The following is a 19,502-nucleotide window of genomic DNA, read 5'->3' as shown; positions in this document are numbered from 1 at the left end:
TTTTTTTTTTTTTTTTTTTTGTCTTTAATGTGGTTTGCTTCCATGCATACCTGTCCACCACATGCGTGCCTGAAGAGGCCAGAAGAGGGTGTTAAATCTATCCCCCGGAACTGGAGTTATAGAAGGTTGTGAGCCACTGTGTGGGGGCTGATAATCCAACCTGGGTCATCTGGAAGAGCAGCCAGTACTCATAACTGCTAAGCCATCTCTCCTGTCCCGTCCCTTATATCCTTGTTTAGAACAACCACAATATTGTCTGTATATGAAGCCATTCTTGTAGGATTGATGGGGTTTTTTTGGGGGGGAGGGAGGTCTTGTTTACCATACTCTGGCCTCCAATTCTCATTATGTAACCTTGAATTCTTGACCCTCCAGCTTCCATGTCCCAAGTGCTAGTCCAGGCAGGCATGTGCTACCGCACCCTGTTTATGCAGTGGTGGGGATGAAACCCAGGCCACGGTGGTGAATTTGAGGCCAGCCTGAGTTATAGGAGATCATATCTCAAGAAGGAGGAAGAATTGCTTCTATAAACTTTAATGTTTTCTGTCCACTAAAGAAGCCGTGGAGCTAATTGGAAACATGCACACACAAAATGCTAAAAGTGAGAAAGAATATCTTCTTTTGAAGATGGGAATTTTGGAAAAATGTCTATAATAATCTTAGACTTCACAAAGTTCTTAGACTGGTGGTGATACTCTCACCCACCACACAAAGGCACAACTCACTGACCAACCATGGGCTGAATCCGCACTCCTTTTGTTCTTGAGGGAATCACTCAGGGATGGAGCCAGAGATGTGTGAGTAAGGACACAAGAATGTCCAAGGCTCTGCATGAGGTGATGTGACACCTGTCTATAATTCCAGCAATTGGGGGAGTAGGCGTGTAAGCACTGCAGCTCAGATGGAAAGGGGATCCTGGCAGTCGGGAGCCAAGGAATACCACAGGTCACAGTAAGCACAGCAGCTTACAGCCCTGCTCCAGGGAATGGTTTTCCTAATGTAACAGCTCTACTCCAGCAGGGGAGGGTTTCCCCGGGGAAGTTCTTCTCGGGTCCTGGAGTGTAACAACCCTACCAGTGAAATGGTATAGCCCTGCTCTGCTCTGCTCTGGCAAAAGTTGTTACGTCTCTCCTCTGAAGCTCCTGATCCATTCCAGGGAAGGAAGGTCTCACCAAACCTCATTCAAGAGTTTTATTGGGAGGAAAGAATCCAGGAAAGTGGCTGCCTCTGCCAGAGTGGAAAAAGCAGCAACAAGGGGCTGGAGAGATGGCTCAGAGGTTAAGAGCACTGACTGTTCTTCCAGAGGTCCTGAGTTCAGTTCCCAGCAACCACACGGTGGTTCATAACCATCTGTAATGATATCTGGTGCCCTCTTCTGGCCTACAGGTATATATGGAGGCCAAATGTATATATACTAAATAAATCTCTTAAAAGAAAGAAAATAGAAAAGGCAGCAAAAAACTGAATAAGTGCAGGGCTTATAGGGCCTCTTAGAGGTGGAGTTTTTCCAGGGAGAAGATTTTTAGGGTGGGAATTGGTCAGTTTTCAGTCCCTTGAGCTCAGATAGGTTAGATCTTGCACTCAGGGATTGGTAGCTTTTCTAAAAACTTCAGGGATTGGTTGGTTTTCTGCTAGTTGGTCAGGGCAGATTTGAGTCTGGTTTCCAGACCAAAGTGTGTTTCTTTCATTGGCCTTTTTTAGCCTTTTGACTTTAATTTCAGGGCCAAGGCATATTTCTTTCACTGGCTTTGATTTTAGGGCCAAAGTGTGTTTCCTTGGCACCGGTTTCAGGGTCAAGGTGTGTTTCTTTGGTTCTGGGTTCAGGGATAAAGTATTTCTTTCTCTGACTTGGGTCTCAGAGTCAGGGTGGGTTTCTTTCACTGGCTCTGGTTTCAGGGCCGGTGGGGGTGGGGGTGTGATGATGATACGTCTTTGACTGACCCTTTTACCCGACAAAGAAGACACCTGAAGATCAGCAGTTCAAGGCCATTTGCTGTACTAATAGTGAACTTGAGACCAGTTTGGCCTATTAGAGACTTTGTTTTAAAAAGGTAAGTAGTGGGGCTAGAGAGATGGCTCAGCCGTTAAGAACACCGGCTGTTCTTCCGAAGGACCTGGTTCAATTCCTAGTACCCACATGGCAGCTCACAACTGTCTGTAACTCCAGTTTCAGAGGATCCCATGGCCTTTCTGATCTCCTTGAGCACCAGATATACATGTGATTCACAGACATACATTAAGACAAACAACCATATGCATAATGTAATAAATAAAAGGAAAATATTTTTTTGAAAAAAGGGAAGAAGGTAGAAAGGGTAAGAAAGGAAGGAAGACAGACTCAGTGAAGAATCAGCAAGTCTAAACTTCTTGGGAGGAGAGTGTGTCTATAGAAGAGAGATATTAGGGAAAAGAGAAAAGTTTAAGGTGTTTGGTCTGCCAGAGACAAAGTTCATTAAAGTCTCAGTCATTCTGTACTGATTTTGTCCCAGTGGAATCTTTGGAGGAGTTTAAATAGATACAGAATTCTGAATCCAGCTTTGCAAGAAAACAACACAAGGCCATTTCTAGATCTGCTGGAGCTATAGGGTGAAGAGAAGACAGATGACATGTAAGTCACAGAAGAAACACACAGCAAGGGACTCAGCTGAAGGTGCTTGATTGAAGCTGGGTGTCAGGTTACAAGTCAGCTGCCTGTAATAAGCAGGAAGACCAGGAGTTCAGCCATCCTCGGGTATATGTGAGAGACCCTGTCTAAAGCGCACACACACACACACACACACACACACACACACACACAGAGGGAGGATAAGGAAGAGGAAGAAGGGAAGGAGGGAGGGAGGGAGGGAGGGAGGGAGGGAGGGAGAAGGGAAAACCACACACAATTCCATTTCTTTCTGAAACAATTGTTAATGCTCCTTAAAGGACAAGCGGGTACATACCCATAATCCCAGCCCTGGGGAGGCTGAAGCAGGAGTTTTAAAAAGAGCTACTCTGGTTTCTATATCAAGTTCCAGACCAGCCAGTAGGACATAAACAAGACCCTATCCCAACCAGTGCATTAAACGCATAAAGCTCCAAGGTAGGGGACTGGAGAGATACTCAGTAGTTAGGAGCATTTGTTACTCCTACAGAGGATCCTGGTTCAATTTTTAGCACCCACATGGGAGTTCATAAACATGAAACTCTAGTTCCAACAATCTTTTCTGACCAGCAAGCTCCAGCCCGGTGATTTTCTTGTCTCAGCCTCCCACAGTGTTGGAGTCACAGGCGAAGCCACACCCAGTGTAGGCCAGTGATGGATATTTGAATTCAAGTCTTCCCGTTTTCAAGTCAAGTACTCTTTACCCCCTGAGCCATCTCTTCAGCCCAGGGGTCATTGCCAAGGGGAAGCTGCAGCCAAAAGAGACCTTAAAAGTAGAAAACTCCGCTTTCCCTCCTCCCATTTATCGGGTTCTGTGGGACCTATACTTTTCTTTGTGCTGTTGAAAAGTTCTGAAGCCTTACGGGTTACTGGAAAACTGAGATAAATACAAATAGTTATTTTCAGACAGTCAAATAAGTTCCCTTTGGTGGGTTTCCGATGATGTTCCTCTCCCCACTATGCAATAGACCAGTTTTGTACCAACAAAGGAAATTTATTTCCTATCTGGGGCTGTAGTGGCCCAGTAGAATCCTTGCTTCCCTCAGATGATGCCCTAGCTGCAATCCCCATGGTGCCAAAGGGAAGTGGGGGGCAGATGGGGGAGGGGAAAGGAAATGAAAAGGGAAGATGAGGAAAACTTATTTCAGCAATGCTGAATGGTTTATATATTTGTCTGGCCTATGCATGTTCCTTTGAACTCACTGTAACGTTATCTCCGGGTTCTCTCATTCATTAGTGAGTTAAATAAAAATCGTTGAGCCATATTCATCTCATGTATGCATGAGAGTCATGATTTTACCCTTTAAAATTTCTTCTCTCTTTAATAGGAACAATTTAAATATTCACTTTTGGTAGAGTTTATTTATTTTCTAACCACAAGTAGGACTTTTTATTTATCACTCTAAAAATCTGAATTTTAGGGCTGGAGAGATGACTCAGTGGTTGCTCCTCCAGCACCCACACTCATGTGCACATACCCACACACACATATATAAAACTTAAAAATAAATCTTTTAAAAATAATAAATATCAAAATCTGAATTTTAAACAGATTCTTGGACTAGTGTTACAGCTCATTTAACTTCAGCACCTGGGACTGGAGAGCTAACTCAGTGGCTGAGAGCACTGGCTGTTATGCAGATGGTCCAGATTCACTGCCCAGCACCCACGCTCCTCTCACATCTCCTAACTCCAGCTTCTGGGATTCCAACGCCCTCTTCTGCCCCCTGCTGGTACAGCATGCATGCGCATATGTGCTTGCGGACAGAACACTCAAACTCATAAGATGAAAATAAATAAACCTTGGAAATACCTGAAGCTTTAGCACCATCCCATCACCGGCAGCTTTTCCGGAACTACCTGTAGTTTTCTCCATTCAAACCTGAGCATCTTTCGCAATTACTGTCTAGTAACAACAGTGAGGACCCATCTGGCAAACCTCTTCTGTCTTCCCCAGTGCTGTCCGCAGGCAGTTTATTAGCTACTTCTACTTCTCTGAAGTCGTTTGTGCCCCTGGGATTATGATTTCCATCATCTTCTGGATCTGGCAGATCTGCTGTTGCTGGAGGGGGTCTCAAGTATACGGCGTTGTTTGTTTTTAGTTAAAACCAACACAGAACAGATGAAGTAAAAAAAGTCAATTGTCTTGACATCCACAAGAGAGTCAATTATGGGCTGCTAATTTCTGATCATGGAATACATTTTGCCTAGGCAACACATTTAAGATTCATGCTACGGAAGCCAATCAGATGGTTTGTGTCCTGAACATGCTCAGGAATTAGCTCTTATTTTCTTTTTCTATTTCTAAAAAAGTTTTATTTGGCCAGGCAGTAGTGGCACACATCTTTAGTCCCAGCATTCATGAGGCAGAGGCAGGCGCATCTCTGAGTTCCAGGCCAGTCTACAAGAGCAAGTTCCAGGATGGCCAGGGTTACACAGAGAAACTTTGTCTTGAGAAAAACAAACAAACAAACAAACAAAAAAGAGTTGTTTTTGTATATGGTTGTTTTTTTCTGCATTTATATCTGCACACCAAAAGAGGGCATCCAACAGTTGTGAGCCACTATGTGGGTGCTGAGAATTGAACTCAGGACTTTGGAAGAGCAGCCAGTGCTCTTAACTGCTGAACCATCTCTCCAGGTCCAGCTTGAATTTTCTAAATGCAGCTTCACTATTCTGTACCTCTAGGAGGCTTACCCCAAACATGCAGTCTCTGAAGCCATCAGATTGAATTTTGGTGTTTTTCATCCTTGGGATTAGTGTTTTGTTCTTCTTTTTCTTCAGTATTTCTAATATCAAACACAGCCGACACTTTCATAGCACACCAGTCTTTCTGGGGTTGAGGAACCTTACTTAAGAGTACACATTCTAAGCCTGTTAGTGGCATAAAACAGATAGATCAATGTAAAAGAATTGAGGACTCAGAAAAAAAGTAACAAAGCTCACACTAAGACACACACACAAACACCCACCCACACATACAAAGAGAGCTCACTATCATTTGGGTCAAGAATGCCTCCTAAAAAGCCCATTTATTGAATGTTTTATCCTCAACCTGGTGCCAAGGTAGAACCTGCAAGAGGTGGGGTCATCTCTCTGAAAGGGATATCAAGAATTCCACCTCTTCCACCCTCCATTCTGAGCTGTAAAACAGATTTATTAGGACACACGTTCTCTGTCATGAGCGACCACCTCACAAAGACACAAAGGCAGTGGATATGGTAGCCTGAGATTCTGTTACCATAAATTAAAAGAGACTTTTCTGTTTATTTTTAATATGAAAATTGCTTTATTGTAATGAAATCACAAATGTAAATGTCACACAACCAGACAAACAGAGCCATTTAAATAAACACTTGCCCTGACCTGAACTCAGTGAATGTCTATAAAGTTCTAAAGGCTGCTCTAAAGCCAAGGAACTTCACTTAGGGTTTTACACTTTCCCTGTCAATTACACTTCTGTGAACTTATCCAATGTTGCGGGAGGTCCTTCCGCTCCTCCAGCCTATAGCCGCTGAGATACTAGCCCATTGGGGCGTGGTCTCTCTCCCTTTAAAAAAGTGGCCACTTCCTTCTCTCTCTCTCTTCACTTCCTGCTCTGCTGGCGACTAGACTCCCTTCCTGGTTGCGCAGAGGGCTGACGGTGATCTGTAAGTTTTTCCCCCTTTAAATAAATACTACCCTATTAATCATAATTCCAAACTGCTGTGGCATTGTTTGTGACTTACGCCTTCAATCCACACACACACTTACACAGAGAGAGAGGACAGAGTTAAAGCCAGAAAAACAATTAGGTTTACATTCTCCTTCACAACTCCCGTCTTTTACCTGCAGTGTCCTTCATCACCTAATGGTAGCCCTCCTGGCTCTCTTTTCCAAATCCTGTGTTAGCACACATTAGTTTACACACACATAATATAATGTTAGTTTACACATATAGGTATACATTATAAGCTAAGATTCAAACATGAAAGAGAACATGTGCTTTTTCTCCTTTTGGAGATGAGGGGACCTCACTTTAAAAGTACACATTCGGGCTGGAGAGATGGCTCAGCAGTTAAGAGCATTGCCTGCTCTTCCAAAGGTCCTGAGTTCAATTCCCTGCAACCACATGGTGGCTCACAGCCATCTGTAACGAGGTCTCGTGCCCTCTTCTGACCTGCAGGCATACACACAGACAGAATATTGTATACATAATAAATAAATAAATATTAAAAAAATAAATAAAAGTACACATTCTAAGCCTGGTATAGAACAAGTAGACCAATGTAATAGAATTGAGAACTCAGAATTAAACTGACAAAGCTCCAATGACCTAGTTTTTAACAAAGGAGGCAAAAACATACAATTGGAAAAGGATAGCTCTATTCAACAAACAATACTGGTGAAACTGGATCTCCACCTGAAAAATAATGAAATTAAATTAATATCTCTTACCTTGTATAAAAGTCAACTTGAAATGAATAAAAAACCTTAATTAAAAACCTAAAATGTGGGAGGGGGCAGAAATCCTTAATAAATAAATAAAATTAAAAAAAAAATAAAGGTGGATCTTCCAACCTCAAAAAAAAAAAAAAAAAAAACCTAAAATGTTACAGGATGGTGGTGGCACACACCTTTAAACCCAGCACTCAGGAGGCAGAGGCAGGCAGATTTCGGTAATTTCAAGGCCAGCCTGGTCTACGGAGTGAGTTCTAGGGCAGCCAGGACTGTTACATAGAGAAACCCTGTCTCAAAAAACAAAACAAAACAAAACAAAACAAAAAACAAAAACAAACTAAAACAAAACCAAAAAACCCTGAAATGTTGAAGGTACTAAATGAAAGTGGGAATACACTTCAAGACATGGGAGCAGGCAAGAACCTTCTGAACAGAACTCCAACAGCAGAGGAAAATAGCCCCAACAGGGGGACTATCTGAATATAAAGTCTCTTCACAGCAAAGGAAACAGCCCACAAGATAGGAGGACATCTTTACCAGCTAGACCACAGATGAGAGGCTACTACCAAGAATTTATAAAAAAACTGTAGAAATTAAATACCAATAAAATAAAACTGCTAAATAACAAATGTGTTAATAAATTAAATAGGTTAAAAAAACTCACTACCAGTCATGTAGTGGTGATGGAGGGGAAAAGAAGAAGGGGAGAAGAGGAGAAGGGAGAGAGAAAGGGAGAGAGAAAGGGAGAGACAGAGCTGCCTCTTAGAGATGGAGACAGAAAAGGAAGAGTCAGGTTGAAAGCAGGAAGGAAGATCTGCCTGCCTCAGTGGATAGGGGAGGGAGTGGGCAAGCTTGTCTCTTAAAGAGACAGGACAGACCATTACATTCCCATCTCTTTTTTTTATAATAAAAAGGCAGGAGGTTAGGCACTACAGGTTAAAGGAATTGGGGCAGCAGATTCTCAAAACTTCTTCCTGCTTGTCTGTGGGCATCATCTTTGAAGGGAAGCTGAGAAAGCTGGGTGCTGGTCACATCCTGGTATAGCTGGTCTGTTTGTTCCTGTCTGGCATTTGTGGTATGGGAATGTCTGATGTCTTTTACACCTGTTTAAGGTATTGGCAGAACAGAGGACAAAGTTAAGCTTAGGAGAAAAAATTTAGGACCAAGGAATTGACAGGGGTGTATCTGAACTGTTTAAGGAGGATCCTTCAATTCGGCTCCCTGGAACTCACAAGAATTCTTTGGGTTTGTGAAAACAGAAGTTTTAGACATATACACTGTATAAACAGCAGCATATTTATGTCAGACATTTTTGCACAATGAAAAGTATTTTTAAGACTATGGAAGGCAGCATGGGAGAGAAATTTGATAAACTATATCTGTCCTCACACCTTTATAACTACATAAAGAACCCTGTCTTGAAAAAAAAATCAACAAAACAAACAAAAGAGCAGTAATGTGTTCTTAACCACTGAGCCATTTCTCCAACCTTCACCTATTTCTTGATTTCTTACAATTACTACCTCTTTTATGTTCCCTTTTTAGTTCTCCTCTGTTGTATCTTCAGCAACTCTTTTCTCTCTGTGTACTGGGATTAAACCCAGGGCCTTGCAGCCACTAGATAAGTACTCTACCACTGAGGTCACTGAGGTGTAACCACTGTATTCTAAATTGAGATTTCAAGTCGACTTACTCATAACTGTGGGGGTTTCTGCAAGTCTACTGTTGCCAGGGAAATGATCAGGGTGAGGTAAAAAGGAAAACTTGGTTCAGTGTGCCTGGCCTGGATCAAACTTCTAGAGTCTAAAACCAGGTGGTTTATTTTAGACATATTTTAAGATGTATTCACTTTTAATTTTTTATGTGTATTGATGTTTTGCCTGCATGTATATCTGTGTAAGGATGCTAGATTTCCTGGAACTAGAGTTACAAACAGTTGTGAGCTGCCATGTGGGTGCTGGGAATTGAACCCAGGTTCTCTGGAAGAGAAGCCAGTGCTCTCAACTACTGGGCATCTCCCCAGCCCTCTATTTTAGACATATTTAAGTATAGTATAATTTTGGAAAAAAGTTTTCTGGTAATAACCATCACAATCTCATGTGCACAATAAAACTTAAGGTGTGACTACTCTTTTTGCAAAGTACATGTGACCATGAAGATGGGTTCTACAGCTTTAAGGACCTAGGATCTGGTGTGATCTCTGATCAAGATATCATAGAGGTCAGCAGGCTATAGAGTACATGTGACATCTCTCCTAAGAAGGGGGTCTATTGACTGAAAAACAAAGCTGAATATAAAGGTGTGGTGTTTTTAATATAAGTCTCTATCATTAACTAAATCTCTATCTATTTTATCAATAAAGACTCGAGAGCCAGATGCTGGTATGAAAACCTGCTAGCTAATGAGGCAGAGAAAGCACCCCAGACACTTCTTCTTCCACCATCATAGAAAGAGAGCCTTCTCCTACACAGTCTGAAACAAATTCCTCCAACCAATGACCCTTCCTTCTACTTCCTATTACATCCTGTTTTTTTTTTCTTGTTAACTGGTTGTTTACTCTACCTCTTGATCTATGTCGATTTTATTTAACCATATTTACAATATTCAAGCAGAAAGTTGTGAGATTAAAGGTGTGCACTATGGCTGAGCCACACCACAGCTAGAAACAGGTTATTTTCAGTAAATAATACAATCTCAGGGTTCACAGTGTGATCAAATATCAGGAAACAGTCTAGGGAGGAAGAGTCTGAGATAAACATTCTGGGGGATTTGGGTAAGGGTTAGCTCTGTAGATAGCAAAGCTCACCAGGTTATTAACAACATCCACTCGCAGCTTCCGGGTGAGAAAACAGGTATCCATTTTTCCCATTAAGGGAATAATCCTGTATGATTAACTTTCCTGGTTTCTCATGCCTTCTACACACTCCCTTACACTCAAATGAGGTGTTAAGTAACTTATCAATAGGAAATGTACTAGACTAGCATCACAGACAACTGCTTACCTTTAGTCAACTGTGTTGTTTATAAAAACTGTGTTGTTTATAAAAACAAGTAATTTGGAGCAACATTTGATTTTTAATAATAGTATCTACAACTGTAGGTTGGAGGTGGCTTCATTTAAACACACTGAAGAATTGAAGAAATGAAACATTCATGTGATTAAGCATTCAGTTTATGTCAAAGAAAACAAAAATTTTTATGAAAGGCCTAAGAGAAGCTCTGATTTTGACTCTATAGATAATTTTTTTGTGAAAACTCAAACACAAAATTTACGCAATTATCAGAATAGAAACGTTAACTTCACAGTCATGCTAAATCTCTTTAGTGAAAAATAGGGCACTTATAGGTGGAGTTTTCTGTGTTCCAGCAGCCAGTCCTAAATAACTATACAGATACTTAAAATTTTATAAATGTTCAGCTGATAGCTCAGGCTTATTACTAATTCTTTTTTTTTTTTTTTTTAGACAGGGTTTTTTTTGGGTTTTTTTTTTTTTTTTTCGAGACAAACCTCTACAGAGGGTTTCTCTGTAGCTTTGGAGCCTGTCTTGGAACTAGCTATTGTAGACCAGGCTGGCCTCAAACTCACCAAAATCTGCCTCCCTCTGCCTTCCGAGTGCTAGGATTAAAGGCATATGTGCCATCACCACCCAGCTCACTTTACACCTCTTTTGTGAGTTTCTTTTCTGAATTTGGTAACAAAGATAACTATAACTATATAGTCTTCAACTCCATCAGAGACACAAGAATAATATAATATTACCTAAGTAAACAGGAAATACACAACAAACAGCTTCCAAAACTAGAGAAATAATAGAAACAGCTGACTGCCTGGACAGTCATCCAAGGTTCCTCTGAAATATTGGACTATCTATCTTTGGCCTATGGGCCTAGAATATCTGACAGAATTTTATGTAAAGCAAGAATTTTGAAGGAGTGTTATGCCATGCCTTGTCTTGGCAAAGTTTGACAGTTGCTTTCTTTTGCATCCTGCTGGTCCAGTTTGGATAGTATACTCTCACCAAATGAGACAAGGGCAGTTTTTTTTTCCCCAAATGGCTAGCTTTTGCCATAAAGAAAGCAAACTACATATAGAGGTTCTTTGATATCCATCATCTTCTTTTGAAGTAAATTGGTGCTGTCAGGAGCAGATGTGTCTCACTATCATGAGAAGCCTTAGATTGCTAAACATATTAAATGTCATATTCTATAGATCTTTGAAGTGTTTGAAGATCATCTAAATATTTCTGCTTAACCTTGAAAATAGACCTAATATGATTACAAGTTTGATTACTATACATGACTATTAACCTATTTCTTAATTATACATTACAGTTTTTAAAAAGCTGCATAAGCACAATACCCAAAAAGTAGAAACATATATACAGTATAATAAAACTAACTTTACAATTGTACCAATAAATCAAAATCCATACCAATGTAAAATATTTTATATTAATAGTTGCTTTTTGGATTAAAATGAATTCAATAATCACCTTTTTCTTGTCATTTTTATATCATATTCCCCCTTTTTTCCTTTAGAAAGAGATTTTTTATTTTTTTATTATTTTGTCTCAGCAGTTACTTGCACACACACACACACACACACACACACACACACGCACGCACTTTAAAAAGAGGAAATCCAATTCCCATATCATAATTAGGATCAATTGCCCCAGTAGCCAAGGATTTTCTCCTTGTTCAGAGCCTGAGAAGCCCAAACTGGCTAGGTAGCATCTCAATTTCTTATTCAAGGGAACTGTTGTGTTTCAAGGCGGCAGAGCCTGTCCTGGCACTAGCTCTTGTAGACCAGGCTGGCCTCGAACTCACAGAGATCTGCCTGTCTCTGCCTCCCGAGTGTTGGGATTAAGGGCGTGTGCCACTTAATTTTTTAATTTAACTTCTCTGTTTAGCTTTTTTCCTGGTTGTGACTAATAACAACTTGTAACCAACCCCTTTTAAATGATGACAAAAGTGCACAACCAATCTTTTGGGAATGTGGGTGCTGTTTTTCTAGGGTGTTTCCTGTTGTCTAGGGGTACTGGCACCTTTGAGGGATCCTGAGAAAAAATAGGGTAAGTCTTGGCTGAAGTATTTTGTGAGGTTGGACCATCTCAGCAGCCCTGAAGCTGTTTTAGATAAAGAACTCTGAAGAAACTGTAGAAGAGGCATTTGGAGATGCTGGATCATCTGGGTCATCCATTTTCAGTGGTATCTGGTCTCCTTGTTTTGAAAACACATTAACTTCTAAAGTAACATACATTTTTGCGTGACTACAAGTATAGACTGTATTGTACACAAGTTAGCCAAAGATGATTTTTTGTTTTATGTTTGAGCAGGTAAAATATGTTTTGTATTTTTTCTAGGTTTATTTATTTCTATCTGCAGTCAAGATTTTCAGAGGGTCTTCCCCAGTCAAACCTGATCCATATCAATCTGAAACGAATCCATTGCCTCTAATTTCCTGTGGGAAATAAAAGCATACTCTTAAAGCAACACACCTTTTGACTTCAATTTTGAAGTTGAGATATTTTAGAAATTTATGGGTTGGTTTAATCTAGTACCTTCCACAATCCAATGTGTCTTAGTAGCTATTGCTAGCTCATCAGCCGTCAAAAAATTCAAAGGTAACACAGTAACATATAGGATCCAGACTCTCTGTGTATTTCCTATCTTTCTATGGCTTATTATCTTTTATTGCCGTTATGCCCAATTCACGGACTTCCCCCAGAACCAACTAGGAGACCGAGTCCTGTATGTAAAAAGCAAAGAGCCTTTATTCTTTTTTTTAAATTTTTTATTGATTTGTATTGAGCTCTACATTTTTTCTCTGCTCCCTTCCCTACCTCTCCCCGCCCCTTCAGCCCTCCCCCAAGGTTCTCATGCTCCCAATTTACTCAGGAGATCTTGTCTTTTTCTACTTTTCCAAGAGCCCTTATTCTTACACAAGTTTGCAAACTTGGACTCATCATGTGTTCAATGTATTGGAGTGATTGGAGAGCCCCAAGCTCAGTTAGGGTTAGGTTTTTATAGTAGCACAGGTGAAGGTGAAGGATTTCTAAGGTTCAGGACCCCTGATTGGCTAACATTTATCTAGGGGTGTCCTGGTGAAGAGCGATGGGTGTGTGCTGGCAGGTGCTCCTATCTACAATGGTTGGAAAGTTAGGAATTTCCTTTGGATGGTCTGTTCCTGGGTGGTGCCAGGTGTTGACTTAAGATAAACTCCCGAGACTCAGGCCTCTATTGAGCTTATCATGACTAGGTCCTACAATTACTTTATTCCTTTTTAAGGACCTTCTTATTTTCAAATTTTTAAAATCTATGACTGTATGTATCCTGTTGCTTTTCTTCGAAGTCTATGCATATTTTAAACACACTGTAACATGTTTTGAGGTTTTTTCCCATCTAGATCTGTCTTTACTGAGTATTTGTATTATTCTTTGATCACATGAAATGAATCTTAAACTGCTATGTCAGCCACCAGCACTGCTCAGTTTAGTGAATGGCACTAACACATGGTGGCTGGCTCCATGCTATAGGCAGCTGCCAGGTGATGTGTCTCTATACTGCGGGCAGCATGAGAGATACAAGACTAGGAAGGCGTGTTTGACTCCATTTTTGTATCTTTAACCTTTTTAAAGCTTTCTCAGGTCTTGTCTAGATGTAGGTGCTAGACATTTGGGTGCCATGTGTAGATAGTTTCTCTGTGTCCTAGCAGCTGCTCCCAAATAACCACTCGGAGACTTAATATTAATGATAAATGTTTGACTGATAGCTCAGGCTTGTTACTACCTCTTACATTTTAAATTAGCCCATATTTCTTATCTAAGATCCACTTCATGGCTTGGTACCTTTTCTCAGTATGGTAAGTTCATCTCCTTCTCTCTGTGTCTCCTTGAGAGTCCCCAGACTCCTCCTCCTTTTTCCCAGAATTCTCTCAGTCTGCTTCTCCCTCCTAACCTTATCCTGCTCAGCAGTCAGCTTCTTTATTAGACCAATCACAATGACATATATCCACACAGTATAAAGGAATCTTCCCCAGGCACTGATTGACAGTGAAGCTTGGAATTAAGGGTATTATTAGGTTAATTCAGAGTTAAGATCCCGTGATGACCAAATCTCTTCACAAACTTCCAGTGCCAATGAAAATGGCTTTTCTCTTCTCACAGAGGCACTGAAACTATCCCCAGCACTGAATGGGGGAAATTCCCAGTTTTATAAAATTCTTAAAATTCATGCCAGGCAGTGACCATACACGCCTTTAATCCTAGTACTCAGGGAGCAGAGGCAGGCAGATCTCTGTGATTGCAAGACTAGCATCATCTACAGAGTAAGTTCCAGGACAGACAGGTCTACATGCAGAGAAACCCTATCTCAAAAAACAACAAAACAAAAAACATTTAAATTCAAGGTAAAGCGTAGGTTACACTGCATCTTTGGAGAAGCAGCAGGAAGGAGGAAGGACAGGTAGATGAGAGTGGGAAACATGTTTTATCTGTGGAATTCATTCATTTGTCCCTATGCATCATCGTCCATAATCTGCTGGAATGATTGTAATGGATTAATCGATGAACTGATTGATGCCTATGGCTTCAATGCCAGTGCTAGAGAGAGACAGCACCTTGAATGACTTAGATTCTTAATAAAATTTATAACTGTCCGGAACATAAATTCTTACATATATGTTGCTACTTCTCCACAGGCAGAACACAAGGATCTAGGAATTCAGGATTAAAGATGGAAATGAATTGTTTCTAAATAGCCACTTCCAATTCTGAGATGTGCAATTCCATTTCTGCAGCTTTGAGTCCTTCAGCTTTGTAGTTCTTAGTTCCCAACAGGGAAATACTCCTGCCTTGAAACACCACAGTTCCCTTGAATAAGAAATTGAGACGCTACCTAGCCAGTTTGGGCTTGTCAGGCCCTGAACAAGAAGAAAATCCTTGGCCACTGGGGCAATTGATCCTAATTATGATACGGGAATTGGATTTCTTCTTTTTAGAGAGAGAGAGAGAGAGAGAGAGAGAGAGAGAGAGAGAGAGAGAGAGAGAGAGAGTGTGTGTGTGTGTGTGTGTGTGTGCAGACAACTGCTGAGACAAGAGAGCCTTGGATCCCCTGGAGCTAGATGTACAAGTGGTTGTGAGCTGCCCAACAAGGGTGCTAGAAACAGAACTTGGGGGTCTCTGAAGGAACAGCAGGAGTTCTAGTTTGACCTTTCTGATTTCAAGTCCCTGACGATGGATGATATTCTTCTCCAACACAGAAAGGGCCCAAGCCACCTCATCCTCTAATATACTAACCTCACAGTAGAGTGGGAAGGGCACATTCACAGGGTGAATGAGTCATTTGAATGCGGAAGACATTTCTCTTCTCCATCCATCTCTGTGTGTGTGTTTGTTTATGTGTGTAATTTTGAAGTTTTTAAAAAATATTTATTTATTTATTATGTATACAATATTCTGTCTGTGTCTATGCTCAAAGGCCAGAAGAGGGCACCAGACCCCATTACAGATGGTTGTGAGCCACCATGTGGTTGCTGGGAACTGAACTCAGGACCTTTGGAAGAGCAGGCAATGCTCTTAACCTCTGAGCCATCTCTCCAGCCCTTGAAGTTTTTTTTAAAGACAGTGTCTCACATAGGTCTTGATCTTCTGATCATCTTCTGTCTGTCTGCTCCTGGGAATGTTCAGATTACAGTAGTTTTTAAATCTAAAAAAAATAATAATTCAGCTTTGCTATTCACTACATAGATGAACCTTCTTATCCCTATTTTGTCTGAATGGTTTTGAGCCATTTTGGTGTCTTGTCATAACAGTTTTCTTCTTTTGTTGTTTTTTTTAAGGTTTATTTATTTATCATGTATACAGTGTTCTGCCTACACGCCAGAAGGCACCAGAACCCACTATATATGGTTGTGAGTCAATATGTGGTTGTTGGGAACTGAACTCAGGACCTCTGGAAGTTAGTGCTCTTAACCTCTGAGATGGCTCTCCATCTCAGAGACATAATGTTGTTTTGTTTTTGTTTTTCGAGACAGGGTTTCTCTGTAGTTTTGGCACCTGTTCTGGAACTAGCTCTTGTAGAAGAGGCAGGCTTCCAATTCACAGAGATCTGATGTGGGAGTGTCATATATCAATCTGTTGATTTCATTGGTTAAGCAATAGAGAAACTGCTTGGCCCTGATAGGATAAAACATAGATGGGAGGAGTAAACAGAACAGAATGCTGGGAGGAAGAGGAAGTGCGCTCAGAGACCCCATGCTCCCCTCTCCTGGGCAGACGCGAGATGCGATAGCTCTGCTCTCTGGGGCACACGCGATGAAGCTCCAACCCAGGATGGACATAGGCTAGAATCTTCCCGGTAAGCACACCTAGCGGTGCTACACAGATGATTAGAAATGGGCTAAATTAATATGTGAGAATTAGCCTAGAAGAGGCTAGATAGAAATGGGCCAAGCAGTGTTTAAATGAATACAGTTTGTGTGTTGTTATTTTGGGGCATAAGCTAGCCAGGCAGCCAGGGTGCTGGGGACGCAGCCCCGACGCTCATATTACTACAGAGATCCACCTGCCTCTGCCTCCTGAGTGCTGGGATTAAAGGTGTGTGTCACCACTGCCCCACGACATAACAGTTTTATAGCAACAATGGAACCTGGTGCTCCCTGAGTAGTATTTTTGGGGTACCAAGAAGTGGTGTTACTTTTTGTAGGAATATAAATTTACATAGTAGGATTTTTCTTTCTTTCATAGAAGATCTTATTTTTTAACTATGTGTGTTTGTATGTGGGTACGTAGGTGCACATGATGTTAGTGCCCTCAGAGCCCAGAAGAGGGAGCAGGATTTACAGAAGGTTGAGGCCCATTCAATTGAGGTTCTGTAAACAGAACTTGAGTCCTCTGCAAGAATAGTGTGTGCTCTTCACCTCTGAGCCACCTCTTCAGCTCCCTCCCTTCCGCCCCAGCAAGATCTTTACAACAACAATGGTTCTTAACCTGTGAGTCCTGACCCATTTGGGAGTTGCATGCCAGATATGTATATTCCAATTCACAACAGCAGCAAAATGACAATTATGAAATAGGAATGCAACAAAATAATTTTATGGTTGGGGTCATCGCAACACGAGGAACTGCATTAAAGGGTGGCAGCATGTGGAAGGTTGAGAACCCCTGCTCTACAGTCATCTACAAGAAGGGATTGGTTTCACCCAGGGATATGTGGGTGTCTCTTGTCAGGGTATAAGACAGTTGTCAGAATCGATAAATAACTCGTGCTTTCACAAAAAGCCAAGCATTAGCAGTCTGCTGGCTTTGTCAGTGATAATAAGGTGGCTGTTAGTTGTGCACTACTTTGCAGATACTAAGAAACAATATTTTTAAATTCTGTTCCAGTGTAGGCTTGGCATTTTGACAAGTGAGAAAACAACTGCTTTTCAAAAGCTGTTCCAAAGGATATTTTGAAAAATGATAATTAGAAGTATTTCCATTATGGTATGTTTTCTGTTTTATTTATTTTTTTTAAAAAAATGCTAGGGTCTCTGTGTGGTCCTGGCTGGTCTGAAATTGACTATGCAGAGTCCACTGGCCCTGAGCTTGTGGCAATCTTCCTCTCTCAGCTTCTGTAGCTCTGGGATTATAGTTGAAGTCATTTTTCTTTTCGATAAGTGTGTCATCAGGCATGTTGACTCACATCTGTAATCCTGTAATCTATGACACTTCGAGGTCAGCCTGGGTTTCACAGTGACACCCTGTCTCAAGACAAAACCCCAAACTCAAAACAACATACATACCATTATTTCTAAAAGCTCACATACACCTGCAAGCCTATCCTGGAGCTAGCTCTTGTAGACCAGGCTGGTCTCGAACTCACAGAGATCCGCCTGCCTCTGCCTCCCGAGTGCTGGGATTAAAGGCGTGCGCCACCATTGCCCGGCTTTTCAGTGTTTTTTTTTTTTTTTAACAGTAATCTTTCAATGACTCCATTTAGAGCTGAGCTGTGGCTTTGCATGCTTGAGGCCTTAGGGTGAATCTCTAGCACCAGAGCAGGATATGGTGGCTTACTCAGTACTCTCCAAAGATCAGTGTGTCAAAGGCTTTGAGGTTGTAGAAACACTGAGAAGTGGGCCCTAAGTCAGGGTATCTCTGCGTAGCCCTCACGTCCTGGAACTTTCTCTGTAGACCAGGCTGACCTCGAACTCAGATCTGTTTCTACCTCCTCAGTCCTGGGATTAAAGGTATGCACCATTATGTCCTGGTGACTAAATATGCATTCCTGAACGATTTAAAAAATTGTTTACATAACACGGGGGTGGGGGTGGGGTGCACTTGCAAACCAGTGGAGGTCAGAGGACAATTTAGTGGAGTCAGTTTCTCCTTTCAACTTTATGTGGCTTTGAGGTTTGAACTCCAGTTGTCAAGCTTTCAACCATCAGGAATCGAGTGCCTTACCCACTGCAACTGCTCACCGGCCCAGCATTTTACAGATTTATTTTTTAAGATTTATTTTTAGCCAGGCACAGTGTTGCACACCTTTAATCCCAAAACTCAGGAGGCAGAGGCAGAGGCAGACAGATCTCTGAATTCAAGGCCAGCCTGGTTGGTCTACAGAGTGAGTTCCAGGATAGCCAGGCCTACACAGAAAAACCCTGTCTCAAAAGCAACAACAAAGAGATTTATTTTTTTTTGAAGGTACTCTATGTTCTATATTTTTCCATATCAACCAATAAAGAGATTTATTTTTATGTCACGTGTAGAAGTGCTTTGTCTGCATGCATTGCCTATACACCACATGTTGCATTACCCGTGGAAGCCAGAAGAGGGCCCTCAAGTTCCTTGAAACTGGAGTTACGGCTGGTAAGCAGCCATGTAGGTGCTGAGAATTGGTCATGGGTCCTCTGCAAGAGAAGCCAGTGCTCTGAACTGCTGAGCCATCTCTCTAGCTCCCAACATTCTTAATATAGGCAAATAAATAACGTGGTGCTTCACCTCCTGATGTCAATTATTATAGGTAGAGTTAATTTGGCAAATAAAAATTATAGCTTACTCCAGTGAGTTTGAATTTCGAACGAACAATGATTGATTACTTAAAAAGTGTATTACCAATAGTTCATGGGCATACTAACACTAAAAACCCAACTTACCTGAAAATCATACTGAGCTGAATGAATGCCTTTTATTTTCTCTGGCAACCCTATTTATAGAGATGGGAATAATCCAGAGAAGCTGAGGGTATAGTTCAGGGTGGAGCGCTTGCTTAGTATGCACTGAATCCTAGATTCAATAAAATCTCCCCAGAAGAGCAGTAGGCTGTTAAGACTGGGTGGTCCTAGAGCATTGCTCTAGTTGGTCACTGAATAGTTAAGAGAACTTTCCAGCAAAGCCCTAGAACTGAGCTAGCTTGTGACCAGATCCTGAATTATTTTTAG

General features: G+C 41.2%; 1 protein-coding gene across 1 annotated transcript in view; it reads right to left on the bottom strand.

Annotated features, from left to right (window-relative positions):
* Positions 1 to 5,511, bottom strand: part of Exd2 (exonuclease 3'-5' domain containing 2) — a 40,896-nt gene extending 35,385 nt beyond the window's left edge. The window contains exon 1 of the mRNA XM_026779807.1: positions 5,339 to 5,511. The gene's annotated coding sequence lies outside the window, so the exon portion shown is untranslated. The remainder of the gene's footprint in view (positions 1 to 5,338) is intronic.
* Positions 5,512 to 19,502: the final 13,991 nt, after the last annotated feature.

Source organism: Microtus ochrogaster, chromosome 1 (assembly GCF_000317375.1).
Source record: "Microtus ochrogaster isolate Prairie Vole_2 chromosome 1, MicOch1.0, whole genome shotgun sequence".
NCBI classification, from domain to species: Eukaryota; Metazoa; Chordata; class Mammalia; order Rodentia; family Cricetidae; genus Microtus; species Microtus ochrogaster.
This window is presented reverse-complemented; position numbering and strand designations above follow the sequence as displayed.